This window comes from Miniopterus natalensis, chromosome 6 (genome assembly GCF_054644295.1).
Source record: "Miniopterus natalensis isolate mMinNat1 chromosome 6, mMinNat1.hap1, whole genome shotgun sequence".
Classification (NCBI taxonomy): Eukaryota; Metazoa; Chordata; class Mammalia; order Chiroptera; family Miniopteridae; genus Miniopterus; species Miniopterus natalensis.
Window position 1 is genome coordinate 6,267,847 of NC_142086.1, and position 11,246 is coordinate 6,279,092.

At 40.6% G+C, this 11,246-nt stretch overlaps 1 pseudogene; it reads right to left on the bottom strand.

Annotated features, from left to right (window-relative positions):
- Positions 1 to 834: 834 nt before the first annotated feature.
- Positions 835 to 935, bottom strand: LOC148092845 (U6 spliceosomal RNA; annotated as a pseudogene).
- Positions 936 to 11,246: the final 10,311 nt, after the last annotated feature.

Genomic DNA, 11,246 nt, shown 5'->3' on the forward strand with positions numbered 1-11,246 from the left:
AAGGGAAGGATTTCCAAGCTGATTTTTTCAAGAGTTGGATATCTAAATAAAATCGGTGTGAGAAAAGTAACCTGCTTAACATATGGTAAACAAACTAGGCTTTTCACCCAACAAAAAGTTATTTATCACAGGGGAACCGAGCATGGGCTACCTTCTGAAGATACCCTGCTTTCTTATTGTCTTCAGGAAAACATAAGAATTCTTTGGTTACAAATCTGGTTCTCATGTAGCACTTCCAGCCAAGGTACCATTTTATTAACCCTCATTGTGTGTTTTAGTCACCTGAGCACAACAATATAGAATCATCTGGTCTACATATGTAACTTCCAACCTGTAAAGAATTTTTATGTGTTTATTTGAGCCAAGCTGACAACATATGCCAGGGAGCTAGATCTCAAATACTCCCTAGAATAACAGTTTTGCAGCTTCTTTTATGCATTTGAAATTAAGGAGATGTAAGGAAGATGTAAGGATGGGGAAAAGCAAGGTGGGGAATGGATTACAGACTAGTTAAGATTATGTGCTTATGGTTTATCTCAAAGGTGTGCTAACCTGGGTGCACAGAAACAATGGACAGGGCCTTCTTAAGGCAAAGATAAACCTTTTACTAAAGAAGTTATCTGCCTCCACTGACAGACCCTGAACAATCTGATGTCTGTCTGTCTTTGTGGCGGCCCAGATTGAATAGGGGGCTACATCTGCAGAAAAAGAAGAGAGAGAGGAAAAAAGAAGTTATGTATGTGGGGAGTGACTGCCCACCAGGACCGGCCCAGTTAGGAATTTATGACCAGGTCACGCTGTGAGGTTACTTTCCATACCCCGTTTTTCTTTTTTAAAAATACGGAACGCTTCACGGATTTACATGTCGGCCTTACTCAGGGCCGTGCTGATCTTGTCTGTGTCATTCCAGTTTTAATGCGTGTGGCTGAAGCAGCATGAGAAGCCCTTCTTTCGTTCACGCTCCCCAGGCAGATCTGAATTGTGAAACCCTTGTACTGAGCAAAATTATTATGTCAGTTGTAAAACTAAATTCAGTCACATTCAAAGTGAGAAGAGCAGGCCAGGAGAGTGAAGAGAGCCAGAGTGCACACAGTATTCCAAAGATGATCCTAACAGATGTTTTGTGACTAGTTGCCTGATTTGGACAAAGCTGTCTAGGCCATGAGTCACCCTGAAAGGTCGGCAGCAGAAGTTTGTGGCTTTTGCATTAGTCTCCCAAACATATTTTACTGAGTTCCAAGCTGTGACGTATTTGTCGGCATAGGTTACACCAGTATGACATTAATTATGATTGAGCACAATATAATATTAAAAATTTTTTGTTCAACAGGAATATCTAATGATTTTTGTCAAATATTAATTGAGCGTAGTCCTGGCCTGTGTTGCTCAGTGGTTAGAGCATCAGGTTCGCTCCCCACCCCAGGGTGCATGGGAAAGGCAACCAGTCAATGTGTCCCTCACATCGATGTTTCTCTCTCCCTCTCCCCCTCTCTCTCCCTCCCACTCTCTCTGAAAAGCAATGGAAAAAAATATCCTCAGGTGAGGATTGACAACAAAACTATATTAATTGAGCGTAGCAGCTTGGGTCGATTTCTGGGCGCTCTGTTCTTGGTTCCATTGATCTATATGCCTGTTCTTGGGCCAGTGCCAGGCTGTTGTGATGACAGTGGTTTTGTAGAGCAATTTTTAGCGATTTTTAGTGGCTCTCTGCCCTTACAGCCTCTTATTCTCCTGCTTCTGAGGACTATTACCTTCTTTATCTGGAGTCATCTCTGCCCAGAAGCTGAGAAAGTTTTACATTTCCCCTTACTTGCAAGGACCTCTGTGAATGTTGAGAGTAGCTCCGGGAGTTGTACAATATTTGAGGTTGGGAAGAAAGCCAAGTTGTAATCAAGAACAATTACTGAAAATACCAAAAGAGCAACAAAACAAAAGAAAGAAAAAGAACAATTACTGAGAAAGCATTTCTTAGAAACTATCTAGGGGATCTTAGGAAAAAGAGGCCTGAGCCCCAAGGACACAATAAATGGTTAGGTTTTCTTTTCTTTTCCTACACAAGTATTCATTTCTTTCTTTTATATTGGTGACTCCAGTCTTTTTTTTTTTTTTTTCTTAAAGATTCCTTAATGTGATATAAACTTTAGGCCCCATTAAACCTTAATTCACTCCTTGTCCTACCCCTAAAATCTAGACCCAAACCTTTCCATAAGTACAGAGAATATAAGGAGTCTATAATCAACAATTCCTGGGCTCAGCATGGAGTTGGACCTTCCTGAGTCAACTCTGATCATAGGTTCCAATAATGGTATTCTTACCTCAGCAATCCTGAGAACAAAGTTGGAGGAATCACACTACTGGGAATCAAACTATACTACAAGTCCATAGTAATCAAAACAGCATGGTGCAGGCCTAAAACAGACAAACAGGTCAAAGTGTTATAGGAGAAAAGTGTGAGTTTTCTTTTCCCATTGTGAGTGGGAGTGGGGTCCTTGGGGTACCACTGGAAAAGGCACTTCCGGAGGCCCCCACAAGAAGATGAGATATAGTAGAAAGCTTTACTTCCATGAAATTAGATTTCTGGGTTTCCAAAGTCCCATTTCCCTTAGTCCAGTCCTGGAAGAAGTGTAACTGGGGTTTCAGTGGAGCTAGAAGCAAAGCCAGGGTCCAGAGTTCTCTTTCCATGTTGGAACCAGGTCCAGTTCAGCATCAGGCTAGTTGCAGTCCATCATTCCCTTGTGTGGGGGGTCCACATGGCCATGGGCCACGTGGGTGAATACAGGAGAGTGTGCCCTGGGGCAATAAGAATCCCAAGAGTATAAGAGGAACCAAGAGCATAAACTCCTTTGTTCAGGGGATTAAATATCCCAAAGTTAGAACCCTTTCAGTGGCCACTCCCATTCTGGCCAATGACTTATTCCCAGGTGTGACTGACAAAAAAGTACCTTCCTGATGTCACCCAACTTTACTGCGCATGCATCTATTCTCCTCCCTTTTCCAGGCCCTTCCCCAGCCATCTGCAGGAATAGACTCTGGCTCCCTGGGGAGTGTAAAGCTTTAGCTTCCTGGTGAAGCTGCCCAAATGACAGGCCTATCCTATTTGGCCTGCCCTTTGCTCTTTTCCTGTTATGAATAACTAGGTTAATTACAATAGTATTAAAAGGAACAAACAAAGATCCCAGAAATAAAACCATGCCTTTATGGCCAATCAATAACGGACAAAGGAGGCAAAAACATATAATGGGGTAAAGTTAGTCTATTCAATAAATGGTGTTGGGAAAATTGGACAGATGCATGCAAAAAAATGAAACTAGATCACCTTTTTTAAAAAAATATGTTTTTATTGATTTCAGAGACAGGAAGGGAAAGGGAGAGAGAGATTAAAACATCAGTGATGAGAGAGAGTCATTGGTCGGCTGCCTCCTGCACACCCCCTACTGGGGATGGAGCCCTCAGCCCAGGCATGTGCCTGACCGGGAATGGAACCAAAGACGTCCTGGTTCGTAGGGCGACTCTCAGCCACTGAGCCACGCAGGCCGGGCTAGGCCACCTTCTTACACCACACTCAAGAATAAGCTCAAAATGGATTAAAAACTTAAATAAAAACCATAGAAGAAAACATAGGCAGTAAAATCTCGGACATTTCTTTTTTTTTTTTAATCCTCACCTGAGGATATTTTTTCCACTGCTTTTCAGAAGAGGGGAAGAAGTAAGAGAGAAAGAGAGAGAGAAACATCGATATGAGAGAGACATCGATTGGTTGCCTCCCCCATGTGCCCAGATCGAGCCAGCCAGAGAAAGACAAGGACCATATGATTTCACTCATATGTGGAATCTAAAGAACAAAATAAACAAACAAAGTAGAAACAGGCTCATAGACAGAGAGCAGGCTGACAGCTATAGAGGGGAGGGGGGGTTGAGGGCTGGGTGAAAAAGGTGAAGTGATTAAGCAAAAAAAGAAAAGAAAGAACTCATTGATGACCGCGTGGTGATTCCCAGAGGGAAAGGGAGGTGGGGCAGGGAGAGAGGGTGAAGGGGGATGGATGGTGATGGGAGGACACCGGACTTGGGTGTGAGCACACAACACAATACAGATGGTGTACTATAGAATGGTGCACCTGAAACCTATAGAATTCTATTAACCAATGCATCCCCCAATAAATTAAAAAACTAAAGCTAAAACAGGGAGTATAAAATAATAGAAAATCCTAAAGCTTTAGCCTGAGTGAAATGGATATTATTCAGATATATGCCATAATAAGTACTAGTACTATTTTGAATTCAACATTCTTAAAATCTGGAAAATAAATTCTGTGACATACACTGAAGGGAATATGTTTACAATTTAACCAAAAGGAAGGAGAATTTACTTTAAAGGGTGTGCCAGTAGAGAAAAGCAGGGCATTGCCAGCCAGCCATGGCATGTCCAGTCTGCGTGCAGCACGCAGAATTATAAGTGGTGTCTTCTTGAGAGCATTTTCCATTACAGGTTTCCAAAATGGATGGTTTGCAACAGATATAATTTTCTGTACTATAGAGACATCACAATGCACAGAGCCTCTCCGTGCTTTTTGAAGCTAGCCATAATGATCATGTAGCCCACTTGCTGACTGCTTGCAGGGCTCTTTGTATCAGGTGGGAAACGTTCAGTGAACTTCCTGCAGGCATCGTGTTTTGCAGAGTCCCTGACATCATAAGACCACTCTGGTATCTGAAGGTAGCCATTTGGTGACTGCTCTCTAATTTCTTTAACTTCAATCACAGTGTTTTTCTTAATTACTGCTCCGGTGTTACTTTGCTAATGTGTGGCCTTCTTATTTTTTCCCCAGTTAATATGATTCTTAAAAATCACAATTAGAGATAATTAACACTAATTTTAGCCAAAAGTAAAAACACTATTTAGGTGCAAAAGATTATTACTATTTAAAAAAAAAAAAAAAAAAAAAGTGTTAGGTCCAGACAGTAAAAGGCAAATAATTATTTAAAAAACAAGTTTTTAAACAAGAATTGCTCTTTTTCCCTTAAAATTTTGAAAATCTCTCAAAATGAGAAATATTATCAAATCAACTACTTTTGTCATTCTAAGACTCTGTAGAGAATTTTATAAAAATTTATTTAAGGCAAAAAGATATACCTGGAAACAAGATCTCAACAGACTGAGATAAATGCTCTGGATAAAAACAGTTATGTAGTTTCTTTCATGTGTTTGAAATTAAGGAGGGAATATAAGGAAGATTACGTGGAAGAGGGAGAAAGCAAGGAAGGACTGGATTACAGGATAGTTAATAAGATTATGTGCTCTCTTGAGGGTGGGTACTGTTTATTTCAAAAGTGTGTTAACCTTGATGCATAGAAACAATGAACAGGGTTTGCTTAAAAACTTTTCACTAGCCCTGCCTGTGTGGCTCAGTGGCTGAGCGTCATCCATGCACCAAGAGGTCACTGGTTCGATTCCCAGCCTGGGCACATGCCCGGGTTTTGGGCTCAATTCCCAGTAGAGGGCATACAGGAAGCAGCCGATCAGTGTTTCTCTGTCATCAATGTTTCTGTCTCTCTCCCTCTCCTTTCCTCTGTATAAAAAATCAATAAAAAAACATATATTTTTTAAAAACCAAAAACAATAAAACCCTTTCACTAAGTAAGTTGTATGCCTCGGGTGTGACTGCCCACCCTGACCTGTCCAGTTAGGAATTTATTACCAAGTCAGCCTGTGGGATTACTTCCCTTAGAACCTCTTTTTTCCTTCATACCTCCCTTTGAATTCTTTAGGTTTTCAATAATTATAATTTTTTAAATTATGTTTGTATTGATTTTAGAGAGAGAGGAAAGAAGAGGGAGAGAGAGATAGAAACATCGTTGAGAGAAACATGGATCGGCTGCCCCCTGCACGGCCCCTACTGCGGATCGAGCCCACAGCCCGGGCATGTGCCCTGAACAGGTATCAAACCAGCAAGCTCTTGGTGCCACACTGGCCAGGCTCAATAATTACAATTTATTGCCTAAATCAAAGCAAAGATTACTAGTATTCACATAGCAATATTGCCCCAAATCAATTACAAAAGTAGAAAATCCCTTTTTCTCTTTATACCCCATGGTTTCCGTAAAGTGGGTGCACATTGTTCACTCACTGTCAGCACATGGTCGGTGTGTAAGTACCAAGTTCCAGATACTGTCTTGTCTTCAGGACTCCAGGACAGCCGAGCTCAGCAGCGGAGCATCGACCTGGGATCCAGGCGATCGGGGTTCGATTCCCTGTCAGGGCACAGGCCGGGGTTTCAGGCTTGATCAATGACTCTCTCCTCATTGATGTTTCTATCTCTCTCTCCCTCTCCTTTCCTCTCTCTGAAATCAATAAAGATATTAAAAATAAATTTAAAAAAGACCAAAAAAAATAAAATACAATAAAAAATAAAGTCAGTCAGTCTTGACTGGGCATCATTAATAACATGATGTCATGATGAATTTCTCAGAAGACATTCATTTTTATATCAACTATTTACTATAAAATATTTGTCATTTCTCCAAAGTTTTGAATTATGAATTTTTTAAGAACAATAGGTGGTATGTATGTTGAGGGACTAAATAAAGTTGAATTTATGTATTTCATAGGAATTTATTTAAACATATGCCTCCTTTCCTATTGTGTAGATGAATGGGTTTTGGGTGTGCCTTTAGCAATCATTACATATTTGATGATATAATTAATTGCAATCATGGGACTAGAAATGTCAAAAAATGAGTGTAGTTTGTTGGATTAAATTTAAAAGAGTAAAAAAGTATTTGAAGAAATAATATTAAAAACAATATCTCTTATATTTTTAAGATAATTTTTCCCCAAGTATATGTCTCCAAAGCCTTTGGTCTTAGCGGCAGAGCAAATCCTACCGGCAAATGGTGGTGGCCAAAGCCGTGCTGCAGAAAGCATTTAAAACATGGTTGTCTGTAGAAATGTAATCGTAGTGTGTGCTCTTTTGGGTCTGGCTTCTTTCAAGATTCGTCCACGTGACTGACTTTATCGGGTGTTCCTTCCCTTGTGTTGCATAGTAACAGTGCTCTGATCGCAGAAGTCAGAACAGGGGTTGTTACTGGGACATCAGGGGACCGATTGGAAGGTGGCAGGAGAGAATGCTCTGCGGCAATGGAAATGCTCTGTATCTTAACAGGTGTGCTCTTTACATAAGGTTATATATTTGATAACACGTAAGATTTGTGCATTTGACTGTATCTATGTAATTATACTTCAATAAAATTTAAACTTGATCTAAAGGAAACAAAGTGATCTGCAGAGAAGTTTTTTTGGTTTTGTTTTTTTAAATCCGCACTGGGGGATACTGTTTCTGTTGCTTTTCAGAGAGAGTAGAAGGGAAGGAGAGAGAGAGAGAGAGAGAGGGAGGGAGGGAGAAAGAGAGAGAGAGAGAGACATTGACATGAGAGAGACACATCGATTGGTTGCCCCCTGCATGTGCCCTGGCCCCATACTCAGGGATCAAGGTATGTGCCCTTGGCTGGAATTGAACACGGGACCCTTCAGCCCACGGGTGGACGCTCTGACCACTCAGCCAGACCAGCTAGGGCTGTCGAGAAGTTTTTGAGAAGTTTTTGTAGATAGCATGTACTTGTTTATCTGTCAATAGAAACCTATTTCTGTTGGCCCAACTAAACTGCCCTACTTTAATCATGTTTCCTCTTGAACAAATAAAGTTTGCTAAAAGTGTTTTAAAGGTGTGGCTCAAAGGGCCTACGTGAAAACATCTTTTATTAAAACCATTTTGACACTTTATTCAATAGCAAATGTATTCATTAATTTGCAAAGCTTTCGTCATTGTGTGTACCCTGAGCCCTGGGGTTGGAGTGTGTTGAACTGAACAGACCCATTCCCAGTCCTCCTGGAACAGAAGGAATCACAAGTACGGTCACTGTCACGAAGGGCAATGCACAACGTGGCTGGAGGTGTGTGAGTGGAGGGCTGACCTGCCAGGAAAGGTTCTGATGAGAAAATGTTTAAGCAGACTTGAAGGGGCGATGGGATTTCACTAGATGAAGGAGCTAGGAGAGGGTATTTTGGGGACATGGAGGTTACGGGCAGGAGAGCAAGTACAGATTGTTGACCATGAGTGAGCAAGGGGCTCGTGGGATGGGGCTTGAGAGGGAGAGCGGAGTTTGGGGTGGAGGGGGCGTCGCTCTGGCAGAGGGTACCACACAGAGCACTGAAGGCTGGGCAAGACTTGGCCTTTGGCCACCATCAAGGCGATCCAAGTCGATACTGTACCCTTCTTGTCAATTGTTGCTGAGGCTTTCATATGTGCATTTATAAAAGGATTCTGTGTTGCGGTATCATTTGAAGAGAATTTGTTTTAGTCTCACGATAGTGTGAAGCGGTTGTCTTTGAAATGAGACGTAGGTTCCACATTTTTCTGAACCATCAGAAGCATCTTCTGATACAATTTGACATCGTGGAAGATGCCACTTTGTGCAGTTCAGTAACAAGACATTTGGACTCAGAGGATGTAGCTAATTGTAAAAAGAAGGATGATTTCATAATACTGTGCAAGGTCACCTTTTGTCCTTGGGATCCTTTGCTTCTCCAGCGAATTCTCACCAGAAATTGCCTTCTCTCACCTCCAGGCCCTGACACACGGAAGGTCCAGAGTTACAGGGAGGCTTTGCACCTGCCTTGCAGCCTGAACTCTGACTCCCAACCATCTTCCCCCATGAAAACACGTAGTAGTTCTGAAATATGAATTAAGTTGATATTGCATTTAGAAAATTTTTATAGAAGCGCTTGATAGATAAGTTGCTTTGGGTTGTGACAGAAACAAGAGCCCACCACCTATTTTTAAAGGTATATCAATGCAATTTTGTTTTCGGAAACTTTGGATGCTGGTACCCGGGAGAGATTATTTTAATCAAGTGTGAATTTTCACCTTGCTCTATGTTTTTAAGCTAAAAATTTGGGATAGTAACAATGATTTTATGCTAGAGTGGACATGCAGGGGGAATATGGACATTAATTTTTCTAAAAGAGAAAACAAACTTTACTGTTCAGTTTCACAAGATGTCTAACTTCAAGATGCTATTATCATTTTTATAAGAATCATTTTTTCATTGTTTGCTTTTCTCATGAGTTAAGGACAATATGAATGAATGATATTCAATAATGACAAATATATTAAGTTCTTCTGTGGAAAGTTTCAGGAGTCCAAAATTTCATCTTTGATTGCTGATATAAGGCTACATGCTCCTGGGAAGCTTCCCTCCTATGCCTGTAATAGTTTATAGAGATCTTTACTTCTTTGTTCAAATCCAACTCACAATCTTAATCTCAAAAGAACCCTTTGTCTCGTAGTTAATAGAAAAGTAGAAGCTCTAACTGTACCTGTGCCTTCATTCATTGCCGTCAGTGATCCCCCACCTGAGCTCTCGGTCAAGTCACTTCAACCTACTCACATCCTGAACCCGATGGCCTTCTCTCCTACACCTCCAACACCACCTCTCTCACTTTGCACTTGTGTACGCCACAGATTCTATTATAATAAAATCAAAACACCCACTTTGGCCTTACATATCCATCCACCAAATTCTGAGCTAGAGATTCTTAAACTTTTTAGAATACTTTATATCTTTAAAAATTATTAAAGGTCCTGCTACATAGACTGAATGTTTACCCCTCCCCCTTCCCACCCAATTTATTTGTCCATGTGCAAGAGCCCTAACCCCCAAAGTGATGGCAATCGGAGATGCAGCCTCAGGTAGGAAATCAGGTTTAGATGACACCATGAGGGTGGAACCTTCATGATGGGATTAGTGCCCTATAAGGAGACCTCTCTTATCCTCGGTCAAGTGAGGATACAACAAAAAGGCAGCCATCTGAAAACCAGCAAGGGCCTTCACCAGAAACTGAGTCTGTCAGCACCTTGATCTTGGACTTCCCAGCTTTCAAAACTGAGATAAATAAATATTCACTGCTTAAGCCACCCAGTCTAAGATATTTTGTTATAGCAACATGAACTGCCTAAAACAGGCCCCTCTTTGTTTATGTGAGTCATATTCATTGATATTTATCATATTTAAAATCAAAACATTTTTTATTAATATGTATCCATTCATTTTAAAGTACAAGTGAAAAGCTCACTGCATTTTAACATAAATATTTTGTGAAAAATAACTTTTTCATAACAAAAAAATTTAATAAGAGTGGCAGATTTCTTTAATATTTGGCTTAACTGAAAACAGCTGGATTCTCAAGCCTTCTTTTGCATTCTATCTGTTGTGATGTTTTTGCTTTTAGGTTGAAGTATATGCAGAATATCTAGTCTCAGACAAATATGTCATCCAAGGAGGCAGGATTGTGGTAAAAGCCATTTCAGACCATTGCGGGTATTCTTTGAGGCCACGCCCCAACCTGAAGCATGCTAGTTTCTGAAAGGTTAGTTGCAAAGTGAAATCTGAAACCATGTCAATGAACATTTGCTATTCTGTTACACTGAAACCTGCTGGTGTAATTTGCAGTTTGAATGTATTTTTTACCAATGTATGATGTTGATGTTGCACTGCATTTTTTTAAAAAACCTATCAGCTCATTGAGTTATGCAGACCTTCCAAATATACAGCAGAAAACTCCACACACACTCATGAGACAATGAGTGAAAAAGTCAAATAAACTCTATTATTACTATGAAAATAGTTTTGACTATTTCTAGATGGTAAGGTCCAGTGGTTAAGAGAGCAGGATCTGGTGTGAGACTCCTGGGTATGACTAACGGCTCTACCACCTTGGGAAAACTCTGTGCATCCATCTATTATGTCAACAATAAAGATACCTTCACCGTTAGCACTGCCGTTATGTTAAAATGACGCAATACATGTAACATACTGGCCGACAGTAAATAACTGAGAACGATAGTTCTTTTTACATTTCCTTTAGTTCCTCATTTTCTTTTGTATTTTTAATTTCTATCCGTGTTCTTTACTTGTATCTTTTCTGCTCTCCTGATCTCTCCATCCGGGGTATATAGGGCCTTCCTTGGTTCAAGCCTGAAGAAAATTTTCAGAGATTACAATCTTTTGAAAATATATATGTTTTTATTGATTTTGAGAGAGGAAGGGAGAGGAAGAGGGATAGAAACATCAATGATGAGAGAGAGTCATTGATCTGCTGCCTCCTGTATGGCCCCTACTGGGGATGGAGCCCGCAACCCAGGCATGTGCCCTGACTGGGAATCGAACTGTGACCTCTTGGTTCATAGGTT